Source organism: Crinia signifera, chromosome 1 (assembly GCF_055691185.1).
Source record: "Crinia signifera chromosome 1, ASM5569118v1, whole genome shotgun sequence".
Lineage (NCBI taxonomy): Eukaryota > Metazoa > Chordata > Amphibia > Anura > Myobatrachidae > Crinia > Crinia signifera.
Window position 1 is genome coordinate 26,757,475 of NC_139217.1, and position 27,707 is coordinate 26,785,181.

General features: G+C 47.6%; 1 protein-coding gene and 1 long non-coding RNA gene across 5 annotated transcripts in view; one reads left to right on the plus strand and one right to left on the minus strand.

The window, feature by feature from the left end:
• The window catches only part of CTNNA2 (catenin alpha 2), a 1,425,647-nt gene that overhangs the window by 901,800 nt on the left and 496,140 nt on the right, over positions 1–27,707 (minus strand). The window lies entirely within an intron of this gene.
• LOC146025644 (uncharacterized) lies at positions 1,850–13,848 on the plus strand. Its single transcript, XR_014454258.1, has 3 exons — positions 1,850–2,063; positions 2,578–2,764; positions 13,589–13,848. It is a non-coding gene; the product is annotated as an uncharacterized LOC146025644 (long non-coding RNA).

A 27,707-nucleotide genomic window follows, 5' to 3' on the forward strand; every position in this document is an offset into this window, starting at 1 on the left:
GGAATATTACAGTGCTCTGACTAGCTACTGGCTGTTCTAGGCTTGGGAATGTCACAGTGCTCTGATTGGCTACTGATTGTTCTAGGTTTGGGAATTCACAGTGCTCTTATTGGCTACTGACGGTTCTAGGCTTGTATGTGTCTCAGTACTCTTATTGGCTACTGACTGTTCTAAGCTTGTGTGTGTCTCAGTACTCTTATTGGCTACTGACTGTTCTAGGCTTGTGTGTGTCTCAGTACTCTAATTGGCTGCTGATGGTTCTAGGCTTGTGTGTGTCTTAGTACTCGTATTGGCTACTGACTGTTCTAGGCTTGGGAATGTCACAGTGCTCTGATTGGCTACTGATGGTTCTAGGCTTGGGAATGTTACAGTACTTTTATTGGCTACTGACGGTTGTAGGCTTGGGAATGTCACAGTGCTCTGATTGGCTACTGACTGTTCTAGGCTTGGGAATGTCACAGTACTCTGATTGGATACTGACTGCTCTAGGCTTGGGAATGTCACAGTACTCTGATTGGCTACTGACTGTTCTAGGCTTGGGTATGTCACAGTGATGTTCTTTTAAAGAAAACTATATTAGACTATGTTTACTATACATAATATTACTGTTTAAATGTTAATTGGTTTATATACTGTAGACCATCCATTTGTAACGTATGTAAATGTAAATTTGGGGCTTTTATGCACCGTTATAAAAGGCAGGGGAAGTGCGGAGTATTTCTAACATGAAATAAAAGGCTTAATGACAATTCTTCTACCTTTAGTACTGAATGCATGCTGCCTAAAAACCTTCTATTTGTTAAATATATCTGAAGTGCACGGAGTATGAGCCGGTTGGTGACATAACATTGGCACCCACCACCAGTCCCAGTGTCACTGAGGTGAGCGACGTGCAAACACAGTCTTTTATAGATTCAGAGGGTTCTGTATGAGGGTGGAAGGGTCACAGCTCATTCATGCTGATAGTGACAGAAAATCATTGCTGTCACAAAGCATCTTGCAGGATGTGGCGGATGGGAGCCGGTGGTCCGTTTCCCAGAAGACCGAACCTGACATGACAATAATCATTAGCAGCTCAGCCGAGTCTCCCACAATGGAAGACCCTGTGAATCCGACATTACAAGCAACAGCAGATACACTGCAAGGCGGCAGCCCTATTCCTGCACACGCTTCCTCTCTCAGTGGGGTCTGACAGCTTACCCATACCTCCCAATTCATCTCCAAAGTTCCGATATTCATCAGAGATACTCCCGGTCTGTAGGACCCCACTAACCCATCCCCAGCATTACTAATCCGCTCTGATTTGTCAAGGACAGATCAACTATGTCTTACCCCAAACCAGGGGCGGATTGGCCCACCGGGAAACCGGGCTATTTCCCGGTGGGCCGGCCCAAAACTCATTAAAAGGGGCCGGCCGCGATCCCCCAGGGCTGGCCGGGCCGCGGGTAGCGGCCGCAGCACTTTGCCCACATAAAAAAAGGCTGCGGGAGGGCTGCTGCGCATGCGCGCGCAGCACCTCCCAGCGCCCCTATGGGAAAGATCTTACGATAGCTGCTGATGGGCACGGCTGCGGCGGGCAATGGGGATCTGCAGCTTAGAGCTCCCCTCATAGCGCAATTTGCCGCCAGGCAACGGGGACCGGGGATCCGGGTAGCGGCGACAGTGAGCTTGTAATGTATCGCTAAGTGGCAGTGCTATGTGCGGGGCGGGAAGCGCTGCTGGATTTGACAAGACTGGCTGGCTGGATGCGCTGATTGGCTGAGAGAATTCAGCCAATCAGCGTCCGGCCAGTCTTTTCATATTCAGCAGCGCTTCCCGCCCCGCACGTAGCACTTAGCGCATACTTGCCTACAGCCTCCCATTTCAGGTACCCTTCTCCCGGTGCTCCGCAAAATACTTTCAATCTCCCGGAAATATCATAATAAGGCGGCGATGGGGGCGGAGCTTAGCGCGGGAGCTAGTGCGGTGACTGAGCTGCTGGAGGGAAGACTGACAGCCGGGTAAGCTGGGAGCTCAGAGGAGATGCTGGGGGAGGAGCAGGAGTGCCCCGGGGCGGGCTGTAGGTTAGTAATTATATGTGGTTCTTCCCCAGCAGCTCCATAGGCTGCACTGTGTGTAGGTATCTGTGTGATGTGCTGTGTTTGTGTGTGTGTAGCTTGGCACTGACACCAATGTGTGTTTATAAGTGACTCCTGTGTATCTGTGTCAACTGGCCTTTTGTGTGTGTGTGTGTGTGTGTGTGTGTGTGTCATTGTAAGCTGCCTCTGTCCCCGTTTGTGTGTATGTCTAGGCTGACACTATACCCTGAGGCTGACCCTTGTATGTGTCTATAGGGGGGCAGTGTGGACAGGGGCTGTGTGTACTTGGGCTGTGTGGACAAGGTCAGTGGGGGGCAGTGTGGTAAGGGTCAGTGGGGACTGTGTATAATGTAGTACAGGGAATGCGTGTACTGGCTGTAATATAGGTAGGGATGTGTTATGTAATATAGGGGTGCAGTGGTGTAACTATTGGAGGGTGCAACTGCTATGTGGCACTCCCCTGCATCCTTTTGAAGTTTTCTTTCCTTTGTAAATGTAGTGATGCAGGCAGCGCCTCCACAGTCCCATTATCCCACAGTAAGTGATGCTGCCACAGTCCCATTCTGCCCACCACCAGCAACCCTGCCGAAGCCAGTCATCCCATTCTCTCCCCGTTAGCGTGGGCAATCAGAAGACTCTGAGCTGCCAGTCCTGGTGAGCAGAAGACCTAGCGACCATTTGTTCAGGTACACAAGAGGGAGGGCACTGTGCAATTTCTCTTTCCCTGCATCTCCCTCCCTGCAGCTCTCGCTCTCCCTGCCTCTCTCTCCATCTCGCTCCCTGCCTCTCTCTCTCCATGCCTCTCACACACATTTGCCTCTTTATCCTTCCTCTGTGTCTCTCACACACTTCTCCTCAGTTTCTGACATATGCGCCTCTATTTTCTTCTGTCTCTCAGACACACACACACAGATAGGTAGCAAGAGAAGCAGAATAGTTTTCTTTCAAACATTTAGTGAAGTGCCACAGGCAGCTACATCGACATCTGAATCAGGCCCAGAGTGTTCCAGTGTTTTATTCTGCCACTTCAGGACACACCCCTTAGTTGCGATAGGTACGCCCATTGTTGGATTAAGACACACCCTTTGAGCGGAGCGTGACACACCCTCTCAGTGGTGCATTTTCCTAGCAACTAAAATCGGGTATGGGTGAAAACCGGACCAGGACAAAACCCCCATTTTGGAGCTTGTAGCCTCCGGTCCGGGGGGTGTCCTGTCCGGGGGTGTCCTGTCCGGGGGGCTGCCTGTCACACCTGTCACCAGGTAGTGGAGGAGGGGGAGAATAAAGCCTCCCTGTATGGTCCGGGACCGGGCATGTAGCAAAAGCCGGACAGTCCGGACCACACGGGGAGGCTGTAATCTCCACTCCCCCATGTCCCTGGTGATAGCTATCACAGGGACCCCCCCCCCCCGGACAAGACACCCCCCGGACCGGACCCTACAAGCTCCGGACTGCAGATTTTGATGTCCTGTCCGGTGGTCCGGAGTGAAGTCCGGTCCGGTTTTTACATAGTCCCACTAAAATCTCCCTGAAACTAGTTTTCAAAAGTAGGCAAGTATCACTGTCAAGCTCACTGTCGCCGCTGCCCGGAACCCTGTTGCTGCACATAGTGGGTGGGGGTTTGTGTGATCCCCACACACCCCCTCACCCACCTATGTGCAAAAGCAGGGATCTGGGCAGTGGCGGCAGTAAGCTTGTAGAGCTAGCCTGTGCCGGCAGCTATGTACATTGTCAGCTGCTCCTAAAAGACTACACTGCCCAGCAGATACCCCCTGCTGAGCACCACCAGACCAGCTGCACACCATGGGGTAACCGGAGCCCACAGACTGGCCAAGACATTGTGCCCACCCCTCGCTGCTGCCAGCTACAGTTGGCAGAGTGGGGCTGGGAAAGGAAACCGGTGGCAGCAAGCAGAGTCTGGCCTCCAAGAACGTGAGGAGGCTGCTGTCCCTGGCACATCCGGAGAGGTGGAGGCTGGCAGGTACCTGGCACCATGATTACTCTCTGCTTATATCTCATGTTCCACAGGTCCGAACCCCCCCTGCCCCCCCCCCAGGGCTGCTTCGACATATTTCCCCCGGGCTGCTTTAAATTCCCAATCCGCCCCTGCCCCAAACTAATATTAGTTCTGTAGTGATGGCGGTTGCTATTTTTTTATATTATATGTTTATTGCATGTATTTTTATTTGTCATGTATTACTATATACCAGTGGTAGCCAACCCTAGCCCTCGAGAGCTACCAACAGTTCACATTTTCCAGACAACCTAGCTGCCGCACAGCTGCACTCATTAATCACTGACACATTTTAAAAGATACACAGATGGAGCTAATTAGCTCACTTCTGATTCTGTGAGGAGACCTGCAAAACATGCACTGTTGGTAGCTCTGGAGGACTAGGGTTGGCTACCCCAGCTATATACTGTAGTATGTGCTATATTATTACATGAATGAGTACAATAGACTTGTATTACTCAATGTATACTGGTTCTCTTTAGCAGGCAGCAAGCATGATGATTGCCTATACACTAACCTGCATCATTCATAGCTAAGCTAATTGGAGATTGGTCATTGGACAGCTTTTCCCACCTCCGCTTATTGGAAATCTGTCATTGGACAGCGTTTCCCACTGCCGCTTATTGGAGATCGGTCATTGGACAGCATTTCCCACCTCCGCTTATTGGAGATCGGTCATTGGACAGCGTTTCCCACCTCCGCTTATTGGAGATCGGTCATTGGACAGCGTTTCCCACCTCCACTTATTGGAGATCTATCATTGGATAGCGTTTCCCACCTCTGCTTATTGGAGATTGGTCATTGGACAACTTTTCCCACCTCCGCTTATGGAAAGACTGTAGAAGCCAGCTTGTCTGGCTGAAAACAGCATAAACTCACCTGGCTATTGGCAGGAATCTTTAGCTCACACACTTGATCTGGGCCCGGGGGTTCGGCTTATCTTGATTGACGGGTTGGCTGATTTGAATGACGGTTCAGGATAGGCTGGTTGAGGTCAGAGGTGGAGATTGATGGGGTGATGTTCTTGCTTCCAGAAGATTCTGCCTCTTGCTTCAGGAAACGTTGCCCTCCCGCCCGCCCCAATTATTAGTTAGAATTAGTTTTAGAGAAGTCGTTTGCATTTATTCGTTTAGTTGTTGTCGGCTTATTTTGTCTTGGCGGAAAGAACGGTAGTTAAATTAGAGCTGTATTTACACTTAGCTGGTGGTTGATGTCGAGATGTGGGCATCACCGATCCAGGTGGGCCCACATCTGGACCTTAACAATCATCTACTTCGGATAGCGTAAATTGTTGCGGACATTTGTAGTTTAGGGCAGGTGGCCCAATTTTTTGATGACTCGGGCAGAGTGGTGAGCTCTGCCTTAGTGATATTGCGAGGTCAGGGGCAGAAGCAGAAGGTCAACCCCCTGACCTTAAGGGCAATTGGCCCCTTTTGAAAAGTCCGCTTCGTAATTGAGCCGTTGTCTTGGATGCTGGCAGGTGGCCGGTCCTTGGCAATTAAGGGCAGGAGGCCCTTAGATCCGGAGTTTGTTATTTTTATTACTTTGTTATTTTCCAGCAATGTTATTTATCTTGCATGCCGTTCTTTGCCCGCCACCTTAGTTAGAGCAGGGACATAAATTTTAGTTAGATTCAAATAGGCCGCCCCTGCTCAAAATAAATAAGCCGTCCCCTTTAAGCTCATTCAGTTGTACGCGTCTTTATTTCTTAGATAAGTGGTGTGAGTGTGGATGAATGCCTATGTCTGTGTGGAGTTTAGATCGGTCATTGGACAGCGTTTCCCACCTCCGCTTATTGGAGATCAGTCATTGGACAGCATTTTCCACCTCCGCTTAATGGAGATCAGTCATTGGACAGTGTTTCCCACCTCCACTGTGTTGCACCTTCCATTGCAGTATATGATGCACCATCGGCATGGACACAGATTTTGACTAAAATCACATAAAGCCATACACATTTCCCCCTAACAGTCCCTCCTACTGGCTGGCAAACATGGAGCCAACAACCCACCTAAGATGTAAAAAAGATGGAACCTCTTCATGCCCGAGGCAGGTTTATGGCATTGCTAATGTCATCCTGAATTTTTTTTATTTTGAAAAGTAGCAGACAGTCTGTATTTACAGATCTCTATCCCCCACACTCTAGTCCCGGTATTCTACCCTGTACACTCCAGTTCTCACATTGTAGTCCCTACACTCTAGTCCCGGCACACTACTCTGTATACTCCAGTCCTCACATTATAGTCACAGAACACTACTCCCTACACTTTAGTCCCTGCACACATGGACTTTAGCCCCCTCACCCTATTCCCTATACTCCGGTTCCCACATTCTAATCCTCACACACTACTCCCTGCACTCTAGTTCCCAGACTCTTGTTCCCTCATTCTGTTCTCTACACTTTAGTTAGCACACTCTAATCCCTGACCTCTACTTTCCACACTTTATGCCCTGCACTCTACAGTGTACACTCTAATCTTCACAATCTATTTTCCACACTCTAGTTCCCTTACTTACTCTGTTTCCACACTTATTCCCGTCACTCTATTTCCTACACTCTTCTTTCCTCACTATGCTGCAGATTTATCAAGATCGGTAAAGTGATAAAGTGGGTGGTACAATCAGCTCCTGTCATTTTTTCAACTCAGCCTGTATCTTGACAGTTAGGAGCTGATTGACCAGTGATAAAATACCAGCCACTTTACCACTTCACCGAGCTTAATAAATAAATAAAACACATCTATCAGTGCGTGGGAAATGCCATACCTGATGAGGGCTAACGGCGACTGATCAAAAAACCTAAAGACACAATTAAAAGGAAGCAATATTTTGTCATTTAAAAAAAAAAAAAAATTAAAGTTAAAAACACCCAACCATTTTCTTTCGGTTTCTTCAAAAAGGACCACGAGAATGGGGAATTCTCAGCACCATTCCCAGAGATTGGTGGGATTCTCAATGGGAACTGCTATAAAAAAAATAATCACAGAACATTTCCTAGATGTGTCCGAGTAGCCGCTTGTCCTGTTTCATTTCAACACCATAAAATTATCAAAATATCATCAAAACTACACATAAGTCATACAGGTGCGGCAGTACCTATTTTTGGGGCCGGTCATATGACAAATTTGGATTGAACCCTACAGTACAACAGACAATCAATTAACAGCTTGGACACGTGTTATAATAACGGCTAATTGCGTAGAGGGCTTTATAAATTGTAGCAATTTAAAATAACGTTGACAAATAAACACGATACTACCAAAATAAGGTGCAATGGAAAAGATCTTCTCTGGGTTCGAAACGAAGTAATGTAGAACTAATCGCCTTGTCTGACTTTCTCATAATTATTTATTACAATCCCGTAGTCAATAAGATGGTTTAATATAGACATGTCCAACCTTGTCCCTCCAGCTGTTGTGAAACTACAGTATAAGTCCCATCATGCCTTGCCACATTTTTAAAATTAGGGAATGAGAGAGTAAAACTAATCTCCTTCTCACACAGGGACAAACACAGACTAGCTTTCGAAGCTTTTGCTTCGAGCGGGATTACAAGTCTATAAATGAGTGACTTATTTCTAAGATGCTATTGCCTGAGCAGGCCACATCATATACCAAATGAAAGCTTTTGATCCAACTGATTACAACACCAGTATACAGTAGGTGTTGTAATTGGTTGTTAGAGTCAGAGCTATATGGCAAAATGTCTGCTTGCCAGTTACACTGCATCACCATTGTGCTCTGGAAAATTTGACCGTTTCTGACTCTTACTGAGCACTTGCCAGGTGACCTGGAACATGTGACCTGCTGTGTGGTCTAGGAACTGTGACAGTTGTACCCCTCTTACTACAAATAATCCTGGATCCGACACAGCATTTGGAACACAGTTCCAAGCCAGGTCGGATCCGGGATCTGCACTGTTTACACGGAGTGTAGACAGAGGTGGCGCTTGGAGATGACATCATCTCCAAGTGCTGGGACTGCGATCACCCCCGCTGGGACAACTGATCGCTGCGCTGGTGGCAAACATAACACCAAGGTAAGCTGCTGGGCCATCCCCAGCCCCGTGCACCCCCTAGTCCCCGTCCGCGAGGTGAATGGATGCTGCACACAGGCTCCTCCCTGCCTCCGCTGCTGTCTGCAGTGTACAGCAGACAGCAGCTGTGGATGCTGCGGTCTGGAGGTTGGGCTTCTCCCATTGATGTAAACGGGAGCTGGGTTGGGTGACCAGGCGTACCCGTTTACACTGCCCTCTACCAAGGTCCTAGCCGTGCTCAACCCAGGTCAGGACCTTGGTAGAAGTCCTGTGTAAAGGGACACGGGTTGACCCATTTACGGGGTATTATTTGCAGCCAACCAATAAGCATGGATTTTATGACTTCGAAGGGGTGAAAAGGCGTACAATGTTCTGACCAGCAAACCTTTGGCCGATTGAATCTGGAAACATCAGCTAGTTAATAGTATATTAATTAAAAAAGATACTGTATTTGAAAAAACAACAACATATTCAAACATTCAAACAATTGATATGGAAATTGCACAGTGCACCTGAAACTAAACTAGATTCCATACCATCAAACTTGTATGACAATATTTTGCATTGGTCCAGCTTGAGTGTGTTGAGTTATAGTAATGTTCTAGATTTAAACTGTAATGGTAAGAACTTCAACACAACATGACTGCAAAATGTAATCTTTGTTTTCACAAACTAGAAAATTTTTATAATGCTTAACGAGAAATATTTTGGATTTAAGATTTTTCATAGTTTGGAATATTTGTATACAGTAATGATATATCTTGGGGCAAGGAACCAAGTCTAATAACAAAAAACATTTATGTTTCAGTTTCTACAATATTTTTTTATAGTTTTGGGCATGAAACATTCAAGTCTCGCTCAAAAAAGTTAACTTTCTATTTCGTAATATTAAGGATTTTGGAATTTTGGGTATGGGAGACACAAAAATATTTTATTTATTTTAAATAGTTTCCATAAAGGAAAACCTTTACAAACAATCATTTTAACTTTAATGCAAATCACATTTCCTAAATGCAAATTTTAAATTTAAATTGGTATCTATTGATAATGTGACCCTCCTGTCCTTTGGGTATGGAATATTAGGTCAACAAAGTTTAGGGAAGTGGCTGACATGGAAAAGATCAACCCTTTTTTTGGGTGTCAATGGTGACACAAGAGCATGTGCACCCCCAATTAGTTTATCAGAGTCCACGTGAATGATAAAACGTGGAAAAGTAAAAAAAATAAAAAAATGAAAAAATCCCCCCCAAAAAACTAATGACATTTTGATTGAATCGATCATATTGTGTCGACCTAGACATTTTCTATCAGCCAGCCGGATACCATGACCTTTGAATCTGTGGAATTCAATTGATTTGGAAGCGGTTAAACATGTTTGCCCCCGTACAGGATGTGCCCAACTCTCTGTCCCATTCCTGCTCTCTGCGGCGTCCCGTAGGGTGGAAATACTTCAAGTTGCTGTTTATCCTCTACTAGAATCATGACACGCATTTATTAAACTATTTATGAGCGCACGCTTGTAGTGCAGAAGTTATTTATATGCAGATTGATTTGATGAAATATTTATAATGCTATTCTAGTTTGTTATAATTAGCTAGACATTAGGTCAGAAGTAATGTTTTTGTGATACGCCGCTGACGGTCTTTCTTTAAACATCGACCGTTGATTCAAGGATGAGAATAATAATAAAGAAATTAATTTGGTTTCTCCGTCTATTTTTAAAAGAAGGTGTGTTGTACATGAACTCACCATTGGGTATCTTTGTGCCACACACTTTATAAACTTAAACCATAACTTACTCTAACTTTACTAATACTTAACACTAAAATAAAGACACAGACACAAGTGCTGGCGTTTCAAAACTTGAACGTCAAATTTATTTTGACAACTTATTGTAGACTATCAAAATGGTGGCGGCACCAAAGAACGTTCAAGATAGGAAAGTGGGGGTAAGCATCACTCTCCCAGCACCGCCACTCTTGCAGATGGTGCGGCCATCCCCCGTGCAGAAGCATGGCACATGACAATTGATGCCGGGGAGAGCGCACCCACTATCTTCAAACACACAACTACACAAGATGACCGTTCTTTACCGCCGCTGAAGAAAAATAAATAGGCATGGGAGGGCGGGGATTCACAAGAACAGAGGAACATCACAATAGCATGTGATCCTTTCTATCTTGCCTACTCCTCCTTGAACACCCTGATTGGCTCACTCCTACCTCATTTACATATGACCTGACTAACTAACTAAAGTGTCGGTATGTCAGCACCCTTTGGTGGTTCCTCATTGCTTACTCAGCATTCGGATTTTCGGGACAAAACTCTCATTGTGATCACAAATAAGAAAACCACATTGAATTGATGATTCATCCAAAATTTCACAACTGAATTCCAATCGAAATTTCGGGCAAAATTCATCCACATATATGACTCGTCCATTTTACTCTAACTGCATGTGGACGCTGAAAACGGTTTCAGATGAGAGGAAATATAAAGGCTTTCCCTGACGGGAATATAATATTTATTCCAACCAGCTGCCGAATCAGTGACTTATATGTCAGTGGTCACATTTAAAAATGACAATACTAGGCGCCTTGATTTTAACAAAGCATACACTAGAAGGCGTTGAGAGTCACCGCCCCTGTCACATGCAACCATGTCCTCACAGACACCAACGTAAGAGTTTACAATGCACGCATCTGAAATACTCTGTGCAGCTGTGACCTTTTAGCCTATTGGTACATTTCATATGTACAGACAAACCTGGCCCAAATGTGTGTTTGTGCTGTGGACTGTAAGCTCCTTTGGGGCAGTCACTGGTGTAAATGAGTTAGGTGGCCAATCCTGGGATCTAGATCGGCGGGATCCCAGGATTTTGGCCTAAATTCCCTGTGATTTAAATCCTGGGATTGGAGCTTCCAATACTGAGATGTTGGAATTGGCACATAGTAGACTGCTCAGGCGCTGTACAGCTTCCCCTGCCCCCAGCTGTGCACAGTGTAATATCAGAGGTCACACTGTGCAACCCGACTGCCACCCACACCATGCGCAAGCAGAGGTGGACCGCAGAGAGGGCCAGCCCAGGCAGCATATACCTCCCAACTCTCCCACTATATGGAGAATGTCCCGCTGTCCCTCCCATGGCTGGCAATGTCCTGCGGGCAGGCAGAGGGCAGTAGGAGGGAGCCAGAGATTACCGCATCATGGCATCTCTTCATTGCAGGGAGGGAGGGAGGGCAGCAAGGAGCCGGGGGCTGCCCAGCTGCTAAGAAAGCGCTTGGCACACCCCAAAAATAAAAAAGGGGGTTGCGGCACAATGCCATGCCCCTTGCCCGATGCCATGCCCCCCTGCACCATGGCTTCTCTCCGTTTCCGGTACGGCCATGCCTTCGGCGTGGCAGGTCCCGCTTTAGGAAGTAAGAAAGTTACTTAAGTTATGGAGGAGCACATAAGCCGAGGTCGGTACTCGGGGGGATGGGGAAGGGGGTGAGTAAGATATAAGCAGTTAGGGGGTGAGAGGCATGAGGACTGAGGGACAAGGGTGGAGGCTGATAAGGACTGAGGGACAGTAGGAGCACTTTCTAAGCTCACATTCTCCAACACCTGAGTTCTGCTGCTGTCTGCAGGTGCCACCACCAAGTCTATCACCGGGATCCTGGGAATCTCGGGATTGAGTTTTTTTCATAAACCACCGGGGATTGGTTGTTTCATATCCAAATCTATGGTATCTCTATAACACCTCCTATAATAAATCACATACTGTAATACAGTAGTTGGGTTTTCGCTGTCCTGTCATTTGAAAATAATTTGGCACCCAATTCTGGTGATAACCGATGATGCCAGCGCACTGGCGCAGCTCCAGAACACGCCCCTCGCCAGTCTGGAGAGTTTCGCCACATGCCGATACGTTTTAATTAAAACAGCAACTTTCACCGTTTAAATCAAAAGTACATTATCCGCGATCAGACCATTATGTGCGTAACCTGAGAGATTTATATTTATATTGCAAATTAAACCGTGAAAAATCTTTGCTGTGGGAAGCTCGGCGTGTGAGAATGTCTCCGATACTGTAAATGACTTCATTTCTCATTAAGTCACATTTAAAAGTGGAATAGGAATATTTTTGGGATGAAGATTGATTTTAAAACTTTTCCAGAAAAAACTTGGAATTTGTAGTAAAACAGAGTGATTTGGGACATTAAGTCACATTTAAAAGTGGAATAGGAATATTTTTGGGATGAAGATTGATTTTAAAACTTTTCCAGAAAAAACTTGGAATTTGTAGTAAAACAGAGTGATTTGGGATAATTATGTATTATGCCAGTGCGCTGGCATCATCTCTGTCTAAAGTGAGCTAATGTAGTCTTTAAAAAAATGTTCTGCGCAGAAATACAATTTATTTATAGTCCAAATTTCTAACAACGTAGAATGAATTACACCGATCAGATAGGAACCATGGAGGAAAATAAGTTGTTCAGGGTAACCCTGACATTTTGGGGGAAATTTACCAATATGAAAAACCTAGTTTTTCGTATTGGTATTTCCCCTACGACTGCATACGACTGTTTCAGTCGTATGCAAAGTCGTGTTCCGGAGGGGAATATACAAAGCAGTCATATACGACTGCTTTGTAACCCTCCGATGGTGTAACCATTCGTATTAGCTGGCCATATATACGGCCGCTAATACGAATGTTTCTGGCAGTCTGCACGGATCAGTCAGATCCGTGCAGGCTGCAGAGTGTAAAAAAAATAGAAAAATTGAATAAATTTAAAAAAAAAAATCGGCGTGGGGTCCCCCCCACAGCTGTAACCAGCACCAGGCTGAAGGAGCCGGGGCCGGTAATTAAAAATCAGGGAACCCGACAAATAGGGGTTCCCCGATTTTTAACAACCAGCCCCAGGCTCCAGGTCCGGGGCTGGTTCCCAAAATACGGGGGAAAAAATGACTAGGAATACGGGGGACAAAATTTTAAGAACCAGCCCCAGGCCAAACCAGCCAGCAGGGTAATGTCACAGCCGGGGGACACTTATGATATAAGGTCCCGCGGCCAAAACATTAACCCTACCAACCAGTCAGCCTGACCAGGGGCCCTGGGGGAGTGGGGACCCCCCCAATGAAGGGGTCCCCCCCCTCCAGGACTTACCTGACCAGGCTGAAGCCTGGTGCTGTCCCCGGTGACCCTGGGCTGTGGTCACTGGGCTGATAGTGGTGTAAAAAAAAAAGAATAATCTATTGTCTAATACTGGGGCACTATGAGACCCAGCAAGCCTCCCCCGCAAGCTGGGACTTGGAGAACCACAAGTCCCAGCCTGCGGGGCATTAAAGGGCCCGCTGGGTCTTGTAGTTCCACAGTATTAAAAATAGTAAATTAAAACACACTGACACACATTTATAATAAAACTTTAATACATCCAAAGCCCTTACATACTAATACTTACCTATCTTCATCCCGTAGGTCGACCTGGTCCTGATGTCCTGGTCTGTGTCGTCTTCTGGGTCCACAAATCCTGCACATCCTGCTGATACTACTCAGGCAGTAACTAAAGGCTGCCCCCCCTCCTCACACATGGGACAATCAATAAGGGACTTGATCTCATTGGACAAAGCTCTCTCTTCCGTTGGATGGGAAATCAGAAATGTGAAAAGATTTATATTGTAAGGGATCAATAATATTACTGACCTTCTCAAATCATCAATAAAAAATGCTATAACCTCTGACAGAATATAATGGTGCTCACTTCATTTGCAATTTGTGCTGCACTGCTGGGAATATCATTTAGTTATGTCAGCGGTGTGACAGGGCTGCTGAGAAATGCACAGGGGAAACGTGAGCAGATTAAACTCTGCAGTGACGGGGACGTGGGACAGGTGCAGTATCGCAGTCCGTTATTGGACGATTGGGCTATTTTTATACCACAATCGCTGCTTTGATTTTGCTCTTTTATATGACAATTATTTTTATTTTACTGTTTGTGAATCAGAAAGACGTCCCACATCCACCAACGTGAGGACCACAGCTACGCGACAGACTAGCCATCCTGTCCAATGATAGAGTCCACACCAACAGCTACGTGACAGACTAGCCGTCCTGTCCAATGATATAGTCCACACCAACAGCTACGCGACAGACTAGCCGTCCTGTCCATTGATAGAGTCCACAGCTACGCGACAGACTAGCCGTCCTGTCCAATGATAGAGTCCACAGCTACGCGACAGACTAGCCGTCCTGTCCAATGATAGAGTCCACACCAACAGCTACGTGACAGACTAGCCGTCCTGTCTAATGATAGAGTCCACACCAACAGCTACGCGACAGACTAGCCATCCTGTCCAATGATAGAGTCCACAGCTACGCGACAGACTAGCCGTCCTGTCCAATGATAGAGTCCACACCAACAGCTACACGACAGACTAGCCGCCCTGTCTAATGATAAAGTCCACACCAGCAGCTACGCGACAGACTAGCCGTCCTGTCTGATGATAGAGTCCACACCAACAGCTACACGACAGACTAGCCGTCCTGTCCAATGATAGAGTCTACACCAACAGCTACGCGACAGACTAGCCGTCCTGTCTAATGATAGAGTCCACACCAACAGCTACGCGACAGACTAGCCGTCCTGTCCAATGATAGAGTCCACACCAACAGCTACGCGACAGACTAGCCGTCCTGTCTAATGATAGAGTCCACCGCTACGCGACAGACTAGCCGTCCTGTCTAATGATAGAGTCCACACCAACAGCTACGCGACAGACTAGCCGTCCTGTCCAATGATAGAGTCCACAGCTACGCGACAGACTAGCCGTCCTGTCTAATGATAGAGTCCACACCAACAGCTACGCGACAGACTAGCCGTCCTGTCCAATGATAGAGTCCACACCAACAGCTACGCGACAGACTAGCCGTCCTGTCTAATGATAGAGTCCACAGCTACGCGACAGACTAGCCGTCCTGTCTAATGATAGAGTCCACACCAACAGCTACGCGACAGACTAGCCGTCCTGTCCAATGATAGAGTCCACAGCTACGCGACAGACTAGCCGTCCTGTCTAATGATAGAGTCCACACCAACAGCTACGCGACAGACTAGCCGTCCTGTCTAATGATAGAGTCCACACCAACAGCTACGCGACAGACTAGCCGTCCTGTCCAATGATAGAGTCCACACTTACAGCTACGCGACAGACTAGCCGTCCTGTCCAATGATAGCGTCCACACCAACAGCTAAGCCATAGTCCTACAGTGTTCTCTAGAGGACGCACAAGAAAGAAAGAGGTGGCACTATTTAAAGTTAGTTTCGTGTAGACCAGGGATGGGGAACCTTCGGCCCTCCAGCTGTTGTTTAACTACACATCCCAGGATGCCCTGCAACAGTTTTAGTATGGCCAAATAGCAAAACTGTAGCAGGGCATGCTGGGATGCGCAGTTCAACCACAGCTGGAGGGCCCAAGGTTCCCCATCCCTTGTGCAGACCAACACATCAGCCAGATTTAGGGGCAGATGTATTAAACCTGGTGAAGTGATAAAGTGGGAAGTGATAAAGTACCAGCCAAGCAGCTCCTAACTTTCACATTCAAACATGACAGTTATGAGCTTAGGACATCTGCCCCTAGGTAAGGCTACAATATATCCCAAAAGACAGGTGGTCCAAGACAGTGGCGTAGCATTTCCACCACAGTCCAAGTGGCGGCATGGGGGATCTGTTTTATGCAGACCTGCTGAAAATATCCCTTCAAAAATGGCCGCCACCTTGGAGGAGACTGATGCTAGAGGCCATACTAAACCTTTAGCATCTGTCAGGAAAGCGCAGTGTGTATATAGTGCTACCTGGAGGTGCCAGATTCTGGGAACGCTGGAACGCCTGTGAGCACTGAACCCCTGGCAGCGAGCATGTGACCCCGGGGAAAAATAAAGACGCCCATTGCAACAACCATGAAGCCCCTCTCAACTCAGATGAAGTCCCTGAATGGCCCGGGAGTCTCCCGAAAATCGGGTCCCACCTCCCAGTCCCCCGGAAAGGTGGGCAACCCTCCCGGATTCAGGAGGACCCCCACTGCGCCCCCCCCCCCCCCGATCACGGCATTTAAATGCCGAAATCTGCGGGTCTCAGAGGAAGGGGCGGGGCTAAAATGACACAATCACATCATTTTAGCCCCACCCCCTCCACAGAGATCCGTGAATTAGCCTATTTTACATCCTAGGGGCGGGGCTTAATGACATAATTTAGATTCTCCTCCCGGAGAGGAGAATCAAAAAGTCGGCACCCCTGCCCTGGCACTGAGCATTAAACCCCTGGCAAAGAGCATGCAATACTTAGCAACGAGCAAGAAATCTCTGGCAATGAGCATGTAAGTAAAAAAAATTAACTAATGTGGTGTGGTGCCAGAAACTTTTTGTTGCCAGGGCTTTAGTTACACCACTGAGGGAAGACACACACATACACACACAAAACAGGGAGGTTCCACACATATGCACTGCATGCAGCTACAGCAGGTATACAATTGCCTTTGGATAATCTTGTGTGTGCAGCTTTCAATAAAGCAAATAAGGGAACTTTATTCCGGGGATGAGACTGACCTCTGGATGTACAGAGCGCTGTGACAGCAGGAAATTATCCCTGCAGGGGGGGGGGTCTGAACTTGGGGACTACTGGAGGAGGTTTTGATAAATGACCAGTTCTTGTTGGATTGAATTTCAACCAAGCTCCCACAATGTCTAATTGCTGATATATTGGTAAGTGAATCAATGTGTTCTGCTAAACCCTCCGACAGGATTGCAGGCTTTAGGTGGATAATCGCAGTCATAAGTGATATTTACAGCACATCCTTACAGCCTTTGAATGTATAAGGTGCACACACACAACGGAAGCCTCTCCTGGGAGCAGTGCTTTACCCCATAGCCTGACGGGTCAAGGCTCATAGTGGGCTTAGAATTCCACATACATTGCCAGCTGCAATTATTTTTTATAATTACACGCTTTCTTTTATTTTTTATTTTTTTTTGCTGTCAAATTTTCAGATCATTTTTGTTTTTGGTAATTGTGATTTGAGACCAATCCCCTAATGGTAATAATTGTTGTTCCATAACACCGTATTGTCAAGGATTAGCCACAACCAAGGTTCCACTGACAACTAAGCCGCCTGCGACATATTGATAACCGTTTTATGAGATCTGCGGTTTGTCTTTCACGTAATATATTTATGTTATGTCTCAGAATTCCGCACATTGCTCTTTTGTGTTAAAACAGGAATGGGGCGGATGTAAATACATTTTACTTATTTTCTCCAATGCACAGAGATTTTTTTTAACATTATAGATGGACGGCTTGTGACTACTAATTAAAACAATTGTATAAAGTCTGAGTATTGTATCTTACAGGAATGTGTTTGATATCACCTTGTTACTTAACAGCCTGCATGCCCTTCCTCACAATCATCATGCCACTGCCCCAGTCACATGCTGCCCTGTCCTCACTGACACATCACTCCTCTCCTGATATACTCTGTGCTGCTGGGGTCCCTGCTCCTCCCACTATATAACTCAGTCTGTGGCTTCCTGCTGCCTCCAATTCCCTCCTCACATCATATCACTGCCCCTGTCACATGCTGCCCTGTCCTCACTGACACATCACTCCTCTCCTGATATACTCTGTGCTGCTGGGGATTCTGCTCCTTCCACTATATAACTCTCAGTCTGTGGCTTCCTGCTGCGTCCATTCCCCTCCTCACATCATGTCACTGCCCCTGTCATATGCAGCCCTGTCCTCACTGACACATCCCTCATCTCCTGATATACTCTGTGCTGCTGGGGACCCTGCTCCTCCCACTATATAACTCTCAGTCTGTGGCTTCCTGCTGCCTCCATTCCCCTCCTCACATCATGTCACTGCCCCTGTCACATGCAGCCCTGTCCTCACTGACACATCCCTCATCTCCTGATATACTCTGTGCTGCTGGGGCCCTGCTCCTCCCACTATATAACTCTCAGTCTGTGGCTTCCTGCTGCCTCCATTCCCCTCCTCACATCATGTCACTGCCCCTGTCACATGCAGCCCTGTCCTCACTGACACATCACTCCTCTCCTGATATACTCTGTGCTGCTGGGGATTCTGCTCCTCCCACTATATAACTCTCAGTCTGTGGCTTCCTGCTGCGTCCATTCCCCTCCTCACATCATGTCACTGCACCTGTCACATGCAGCCCTGTCCTCACTGACACATCGCACATCTCCTGATATACTCTGTGCTGCTGGTGACTCCGCTCTTCCACTATATAACTCTCAGTCTGTGGCTTCCTGCTGCCCCCATTCTCCTCCTCACATCATGTCACTGCCCTTGTCACATGCAGCCCTGTCCTCACTGACACATCCCCCTTCTCCTGATATACTCTGTGCTGCTGGGGTACCCTGTTCCTCCCACTATATAACTCTCAGTCTGTGGCTGCTGCCTTCATCCCCCTCCTCCCATACGCTGTGCTGTGCTCTCCTTTTTGGAATCTGCCACAAATAGTTGATTTCTTATTTCTGCCGGGAATGCTTCCTTCTGCCCTCAGGCCCGGGGGCTGGTGTGTGTCTGAGTATCAGTGCTCTGCGGCATACAGTAGGTTAATGAAAGCAGATCACATATTCAGGAGCGCAGAATAATACAGCAGACTCGGGTGACCCTGCGGTTCCTCAGCTTACAAATGCTTTTGGCAGCTGCACTATCAATATGTTTCATTTGCATCCAAGTATGAGGAACGCTGTCCAAATTTCACTAAACTGTGATCACTTGTATTGCTGTGGGATCACAGACTGACATTGATATCGCTGTCTGATCCTGCTGAATCCCTCTGTAATACACAAGGATCTCATCTGTCATAATTAATAATGTAAAACCAAGCACCAGAGTGCTGCTGAGCGCAGGAAATCCACGTGCCATCAATACAATAGACTAAGCTTAACTATCTTTAATGCTGCACCCAAAATAATGAATCTGTAGGTTAAAGTGATCATACACCAATATTGTCTTGTCAGTTTTTACCTTAAATGGAAAAAATAAATTACTGCACAGAAAATTGGGTACTTGGCGCCAGTTACATAGTTAGCGTAGCTTCCCTTTCAGAATTAGGTTTGCGTAGTGCTGCTGCCGGTGCTACGCTGAGAACGTAGCGTCCTGTAGTCGCGTAAGCGTCCCTGTCAAAACCCGCGTAGTGTTCCCGTGACTATAACGTAGCGTCCCTGTAGTCGCGTAAGCGTCCCTGTCAAAACCGGCGTAGTCTTCCCTTGTCTAGCGTAGTCAGTCGTTTGCATGGCTGTTACATAGTTAGTGTAGCATGTTCACGCGGCCACTTAGCGTAGCCAGCGTCCCTGTCAGATGCAGCGTAGTGTTCCCACAGACAGCGTAGCATAGTCAGTCAGCTAGTACATTGAGCGGTACGCAGTTAGCGTAGTCAGTCATTTGGTAGATTAAGCGGTACGCAGTTAGCGTAGTCAGTCATTTGGTACATTGAGCGGTACGCAGTTAGCGTAGTCAGTCATTTGGTAGATTGAGCGGTACGCAGTTAGCGTAGTCAGTCATTTGGTAGATTGAGCGGTTCGCAGTTAGCGTAGTCAGTCATTTGGTAGATTGAGCGGTACGCAGTTAGCATAGTCAGTCATTTGGTAGATTGAGCGGTTCGCAGTTAGCGTAGTCAGTCATTTGGTAGATTGAGCGGTACGCAGTTAGCATAGTCAGTCATTTGGTAGATTGAGCGGTACGCAGTTAGCGTAGTCAGTCATTTGGTAGATTGAGCGGTACACAGTCAGCGTAGTCAGTCATTTGGTAGATTGAGCGGTACGAAGTTAGCATAGTCAGTCATTTGGTAGATTGAGCGGTACGCAGTTAGCGTAGTCAGTCATTTGGTAGATTGAGCGGTACGTAGTTAGCGTAGTCAGTCATTTGGTAGATTGAGCGGTACGCAGTTAGCGTAGTCAGTAATTTGGTAGATTGAGCGGTACGTAGTTAGCGTAGTCAGTCATTTGGTAGATTGAGCGGTACGCAGTTAGCGTAGTCAGTCATTTGGTAGATTGAGCGGTACGTAGTTAGCGTAGTCAGTCATTTGGTAGATTGAGCGGTACGCAGTTAGCGTAGTCAGTCAGCTGGTACATTGAGCGGTACTGTACGCAGTTAGCGTAGTCAGTCATTTGGTAGATTGAGCGGTACGCAGTTAGCGTAGTCAGTCATTTGGTAGATTGAGCGGTATGCAGTTAGCGTAGTTAGTCATTTGGTAGATTGAGCGGTACGCAGTTAGCATAGTCATTCAACTGGTACATTGAGCGGTACGCAGTTAGCGTAGTCAGTCATTTGGTAGATTGAGCGGTACGCAGTTAGCGTAGTCAGTCATTTGGTAGATTGAGCGGTTCGCAGTTAGCGTAGTCAGTCATTTGGTAGATTGAGCGGTACGCAGTTAGCATAGTCAGTTATTTGGTAGATTGAGCGGTTCGCAGTTAGCGTAGTCAGTCATTTGGTAGATTGAGCGGTACGCAGTTAGCATAGTCAGTCATTTGGTAGATTGAGCGGTACGCAGTTAGCATAGTCAGTCATTTGGTAGATTGAGCGGTACACAGTCAGCGTAGTCAGTCATTTGGTAGATTGAGCGGTACGAAGTTAGCACAGTCAGTCATTTGGTAGATTGAGCGGTACGCAGTTAGCGTAGTCAGTCATTTGGTAGATTGAGCGGTACGTAGTTAGCGTAGTCAGTCATTTGGTAGATTGAGCGGTACGCAGTTAGCGTAGTCAGTCATTTGGTAGATTGAGCGGTACGTAGTTAGCGTAGTCAGTCATTTGGTAGATTGAGCGGTACGCAGTTAGCGTAGTCAGTCATTTGGTAGATTGAGCGGTACGTAGTTAGCGTAGTCAGTCATTTGGTAGATTGAGCGGTACGCAGTTAGCGTAGTCAGTCATTTGGTAGATTGAGCGGTACGTAGTTAGCGTAGTCAGTCATTTGGTAGATTGAGCGGTACGCAGTTAGCGTAGTCAGTCAGCTGGTACATTGAGCGGTACTGTACGCAGTTAGCGTAGTCAGTCATTTGGTAGATTGAGCGGTACGCAGTTAGCGTAGTCAGTCATTTGGTAGATTGAGCGGTACGTAATTAGCATAGTCAGTCATTTGGTAGATTGAGCGGTACGTAGTTAGCGTAGTCAGTCATTTGGTAGATTGAGCGGTACGCAGTTAGCGTAGTCAGTCATTTGGTAGATTGAGCGGTACGCAGTTAGCGTAGTCAGTCATTTGGTAGATTGAGCGGTACGCAGTTAGCGTAGTCAGTCATTTGGTAGATTGAGCGGTACGCAGTTAGCGTAGTCAGTCATTTGGTAGATTGAGCGGTACGCAGTTAGCGTAGTCAGTCATTTGGTAGATTGAGCGGTACGCAGTTAGCGTAGTCAGTCATTTGGTAGATTGAGCGGTACGTAGTTAGCGTAGTCAGTCATTTGATAGATTGAGCGGTATGCAGTTAGCGTAGTCAGTCATTTGGTAGATTGAGCGGTACGCAGTTAGCGTAGTCAGTCATTTGGAAGATTGAGCGGTACGCAATTAGCGTAGTCAGTCATTTGGTAGATTGAGTGGTATGCAGTTAGCGTAGTCAGTCATTTGGTAGACTGAGCGGTACGCAGTGAGCATAGTCAGCCAGCTTATACATTGAGCGGTACGCAGTTAGCGTAGTCAGTCAGCTTATACATTGAGCGGTACGCAGTTAGCGTAGTCAGTCTTTGGTAGATTTAGCGGTACGCAGTTAGCGTAGTCAGTCATTTGGTACATTGAGCGGTACGCAGTTAGCATAGTCAGTCAGCTGGTACATTGAGCGGTACGCAGTTAGCGTAGTCAGTCATTTGGTAGATTGAGTGGTTCGCAGTTAGCGTAGTCAGTCATTTGGTAGATTGAGCGGTACGCAGTTAGCGTAGTCAGTCATTTGGTAGATTGAGCGGTACGCAGTTAGCATAGTCAGTCATTTGGTAGATTGAGCGGTACGTAGTTAGCGAAGTCAGTCATTTGATAGATTGAGCGGTACGCAGTTAGCGTAGTCAGTCATTTGGTAGATTGAGCGGTACAAAGTTAGCGTAGTCAGTCATTTGGAAGATTGAGCGGTACGCAATTAGCGTAGTCAGTCATTTGGTAGATTGAGTGGTATGCAGTTAGCGTAGTCAGTCATTTGGTAGACTGAGCGGTACGCAGTGAGCATAGTCAGCCAGCTTATACATTGAGCGGTACGCAGTTAGCGTAGTCAGTCAGCTTATACATTGAGCGGTACGCAGTTAGCGTAGTCAGTCTTTGGTAGATTTAGCGGTACGCAGTTAGCGTAGTCAGTCATTTGGTACATTGAGCGGTACGCAGTTAGCGTAGTCAGTCAGCTGGTACATTGAGCGGTACGCAGTTAGCGTAGTCAGTCAGTTGGTAGATTGAGTGGTTCGCAGTTAGCGTAGTCAGTCATTTGGTAGATTGAGCGGTACGCAGTTAGCGTAGTCAGTCATTTGGTAGATTGAGTGGTATGCAGTTAGCGTAGTCAGTCATTTGGTAGACTGAGCGGTACGCAGTGAGCATAGTCAGCCAGCTTATACATTGAGCGGTACGCAGTTAGCGTAGTCAGTCAGCTTATACATTGAGCGGTACGCAGTAAGAGTAGTCAGTCTTTGGTAGATTTAGCGGTACGCAGTTAGCGTAGTCAGTCATTTGGTACATTGAGCGGTACGCAGTTAGCGTAGTCAGTCAGCTGGTACATTGAGCGGTACGCAGTTAGCGTAGTCAGTCATTTGGTAGATTGAGAGGTTCGCAGTTAGCGTAGTCAGTCATTTGGTAGATTGAGCGGTACGCAGTTAGCATAGTCAGTCATTTGGTAGATTGAGCGGTACGCAGTTAGCGTAGTCAGTCATTTGGTAGATTGAGCGGTACGCAGTTGGCTTAGTCAGTCATTTGGTAGATTGAGTGGTACGCAGTTAGCTTAGTCAGTCATTTGGTAGATTGAGCGGTACACAGTCAGCGTAGTCAGTCATTTGGTAGATTGAGCGGTACACAGTCAGCGTAGTCAGTCATTTGGTAGACTGAGCAGTACGCAGTTAGCGTAGTCAATCAGCTGTTAGATTCCCTGAGAGTCAGAAATATTTCAGTCGTGGCTGCTGGAAAGCTGACACTTTTCAACCTGCCACAGACGGAGGAGGAGTCGTGGCATTTCTGCAGGGCCCCAAATTCCTGCCTGACACCTAGACCTGCCCAAATGTGCACCCTATGAGGCTGAGTGTCCGGGAGCGGATGTGGCACTGCCATATCCACAGCTGCAGAAAGAAGGCCAGCGTCAGGGCTGCGCAGTGGTTCAGAGGGTGCCATCTGACCTTTGTCACCCTGATCAGATTCATCTTCTGCTGGGCAGAGGAGCTGACGAGCATCCGCTTCTGCGAGCGACACCTGGCCATCTCGCAGAAGACGACCATACTCTATAATAACTTAAGGCGGGAGGCCTGCACCGTCAACCTCCTGTCGTAGCCTCACCGGCGTTTTGGCAGCCCAGGCACCATTGTTGAATTGGACGAGAGCCTGTTCGCCAAACGGAAGAGCTATTTTGGTGCCATGCTGCCCCAACAGTGTATCTTCGAAAGCATCTCCAGAGAGTGCTTCATAATTGCAGTCGAAAGACGTGATACCAGCACCCTCATGGCTGCCATCGAGAGGCACGTGCAACCGGGGACCACAATTTATTCCGACTGCTGGCGGGCCTACAACACGGAGCAGCTGGAGCAGGCTGGGTACCACCACGCCAGGGTGAAACACCGGTACCACTTTGTGGATACGGACACCGGGGTTCACACCCGTAACATTGAGAGGCTGTGGGGTTCCTGCAAGTGGCGCGGATTCAGTACTGAATCCCGGCGTTCGGGATCCCGGCGTTCAGAATCCCGACGCCGGAATCCCGACAGCCGAAATGCCGACAAGGGGGGGACGTGGATCGCCCCCCCTTGCGGGCTCGCTGCGCTCGCCACGCAGCGGGCCCGGTGCCTCGCTACGCTCGGCACACTAATTTATTCTCCCTCCAGGGGTGTCGTGGACACCCACGGAGGGAGAATATGTCGGTATTTCGGCGGTCGGGATTTCGGCGTCGGGATTCTGAACGCCGGGATCCCGACCGCCGGGATATTAACTGCATCCCAGTGGCGCAATAAGTGCCAAAGGGGTACTGCGCGCCATCAGCTGGACTCTGACATGCAGGAGTTCATCTGGAGCGTATTCTCCATGCGCTGACTCTGCTCCCCCAGGCAGAGAAAGGCGACGCCGCAGAGGCAGAGACAAGTGCGTCGACTTCAGCTGCTGTTTCTGCCAGTGCAGTTTCTGAGGAATGACTTTCTCATTTGTTTGTGTCTTTATCTTCTTCTTGTTCATTGTATTGTCATTTGATCATTTTTCCTTTATTCTTCTTCTTAATCTTAACTAAAAACCAGTTACCAGTTAACACATGTCATCATTACTGCCTCAGATGTATGAGATGGCAGGTGTGACTGTGTTCCTGAAACACCCCCACCATCCACGCCAGCCCGAAGCGTGATGAGTGCAGCGAGACTCGCGAGGGGTGGCGGTACGCGTCCTACCGACCTTTTCCTACCCCCACTATCCACGTCAGCGTGGAGTTGATTTTATAATCGCCCGAAGCGTGGCTAGGTCAGCATGTGTCAGTGTACCATTGTTCTAGGTTTGCAAGTGTCAGTATACCATTGTTCTAGGTCAGCATGTGTCAGTGTACCATTTATAGTTTTGGGGATGAGCGCTAATTAAAAGAATTAAAATAATAGATGTTTAAGATAAAGGAAAGAAAAGTAAGTTTAGAAAAACACCTGAAAATAAAATGTTGGTTATAACAATGCTTACAGCTCCTCTGAGCTGATGTGGAAAGTTTGTGGAGTGTGTAGGCTAACTGTCCCTACCTCTATTGCCGGGATGGAGCGTGGCGGGTAAGGAGATCCGTGCACCGTTGCCGGTGGATGCGCTGCACGTCCTTTCTCTTCTTCCGAGTGCTCTGGTGCCAGGACTGGGTGTGGAGGGTTGGGAGATGTGCGTGCTTAGGTGGAGTGAAATGCCGCACGCCTCTTCTCTGCTCCCGTCAGCCCGAACGGTCACCTGGTTGCGGCAGATGTTACTTGAGCTCTGATGTAAAGGAGCTTGTTTCCTGAGGTTGGGAACACACTGGGGGATCCACGGGGTAGCCTCTTCTACGCGTTTCGTGTCTTTGGGCACTTTTTCAAGCTTTTCCTAAGCACGCACATCTCCCAACCCTCCACACCCAGTCGGGGCACCAGAGCACTCGGAAGAAGAGAAAGGACGTGCGGCGCATCCACCGGCAGCGGTGCACGGATCTCCTAACCCACCACGCTCCATCCCGGCAATAGAGGTAGGGACAGTTAGCCTGCACACTCCACAGACTTTCCACATCAGCTCAGAGGAGCTGTAAGCATTGTTTATAACCAACATTTTATTTTCAGGTGTTTTTCTAAACTTACTTTTCTTTCCTTTATCTTAAACATCTATTCTTTTAATTCTTTTAATTAGCGCTCATCCCCAAAACTATATTTACCTGCTAGAATTAATTTAGCTGCTTTTTTACCCCACTCCAGCGCAGTGAAAAAACACCCCATCTTCAGTGTACCATTGTTGTAGGGCAGCATGTGTCAGTGGACCATTGTTTTAGGTCAGCATGTCTGTGGACCACATTCCTGAGCCAGTAAATGTCTGTGGACCACTGTCCTGGGTCAGTAAGCTTCTGTGGACAACTGTCCTGGGTCAGTAAGCATCCGTGGACCACTGCCCTGGGTCAGTACGTGTCTGTGGACCACTGTCCTGGGTCAGTAAGCGTCCGTGGACCACTGCCCAGGTCAGTAAGCATCTATGGACCACTTTTGTGGGTCAGTAAGCGTCTGTGGGCCACTGCCCTGGGTCAGTAAGCGTTTGTGGACCACTGCTCTGGGTCAGTAAGCATCTGTGGACCACTGTCCTGGGTCAGTAAGCGTCTGTGGACCACTGCCCTGGGTCAGTAAGTGTCATTGGACCACTGTCCTGGGTCAGTAAGTGTCTGTGGACCACTGCCCTGGGTCAGTAAGCGTCTGTGGACCACTGTCCTGGGTCAGTAAGTGTCTTGGACCACTGCCCTGGGTCAGTAAGCGTCTGTGGACCACTGCCCTGGGTCAGTAAGCGTCTGTGGACCACTGTCCTGGGTCAGAAAGCGTCTGCGAACCACTGCCCTGGGTCAGTAAGTGTCATTGGACCACTGCTCTGGGTCAGTAAGCTTCTGTGGACCACTGCCCTGGGTCTGTAAACGTCTGTGGACCACTGCCCTGGGTCTGTAAGCGTCTGTGGACCACTGTCCTGGGTCAGTAAGTGTCTGTGGACCACTGCCCTAGGTCAGTAAATGTCTGTGGACCACTGTCCTGGGTCAGTAAGTGTCTGTGGACCACTGCCCTAGGTCAGTAAGTGTCTGTGGACCACTGTCCTGGGTCAGTAAGTGTCTGTGGACCACTGTCCTGGGTCAGTAAGTGTCTGTGGACCACTGTCCTGGGTCAGTAAGTGTCTGTGGACCACTGTCCTGGGTCAATAAGTACCAGTGTATCATTGTCCTGAGCGGAGGTGGATTTTCCACAAGGTATCCTAGGCTCCAGCACATGTTGGCTTAGGGCCAGACAGGTCCCAAGGGGCCCCATAAAATATCCTGGCTGTTTAAGAACATGTGATTTGAACTAATTGAGTACAGGGGAACAGGAAGAAGCAATCCCACAAAGAAGGACATGTTTTTATTTTTGAACTGCAAGGTAAGTACTTCTTACCCATGTATTAGATATACTCATTCACTCAGTTGCAAATCCTTTTGGGTGGTAGTGATGGGGGTGGTTGGTGGCAACTAATCAAGTAATCAAGTGACAAGTATCGCTGCCAGTAGCACATGCATATATCCCCAAAGCTCTGAGAATGACAAATGTTGTTAGACAGAGGAAGAATGTTGGGGAAACCGTCATCGATCACAGCCCAAACGGAGCTCCCGGTCCGGTCCCGGCACCTACTGGATTCACTGCACAGGTGGCAGCATCCAAGACTGGCAGCTGTCTCACCTTCAGAAATGAGGTTGCAACAGCCAGCCTACCTTGTAATCAGGGCAGTTGAGAGATGTGCCAGAAGAATCTACGGGGCAGATGTATTAAGCCTGGTGAAGTGATAAAGTAGCCGGTGTCCAGCCAATCAGCTCCTAACTCACATGTTACAGACTGGGTTTGAAAAATGACAGGAGCGATTGGTTGCTGCATTATCACCGTTAACTTTATCACTTCACTTAATACATCTGCCCCTAAATTATTCATAGGTATGTGGAAGTAATTGGTACCATATATTATTCAGCCTTTCTGAAGGCTTATAATATACGTAAAACAGGGAAAAATAATTAAACATGGGAACGAAATCCATCTGTAAACTAAAGAAATAGTAAAAGAATCGTCGTCCAATCCGAGTTCGGTACGGTGACCCAGTAACTTCTTACAGTGCACAAAAGCAAAGACCGACCGCGGTCATGTCTGTGACATTAAAATGTCATCTCA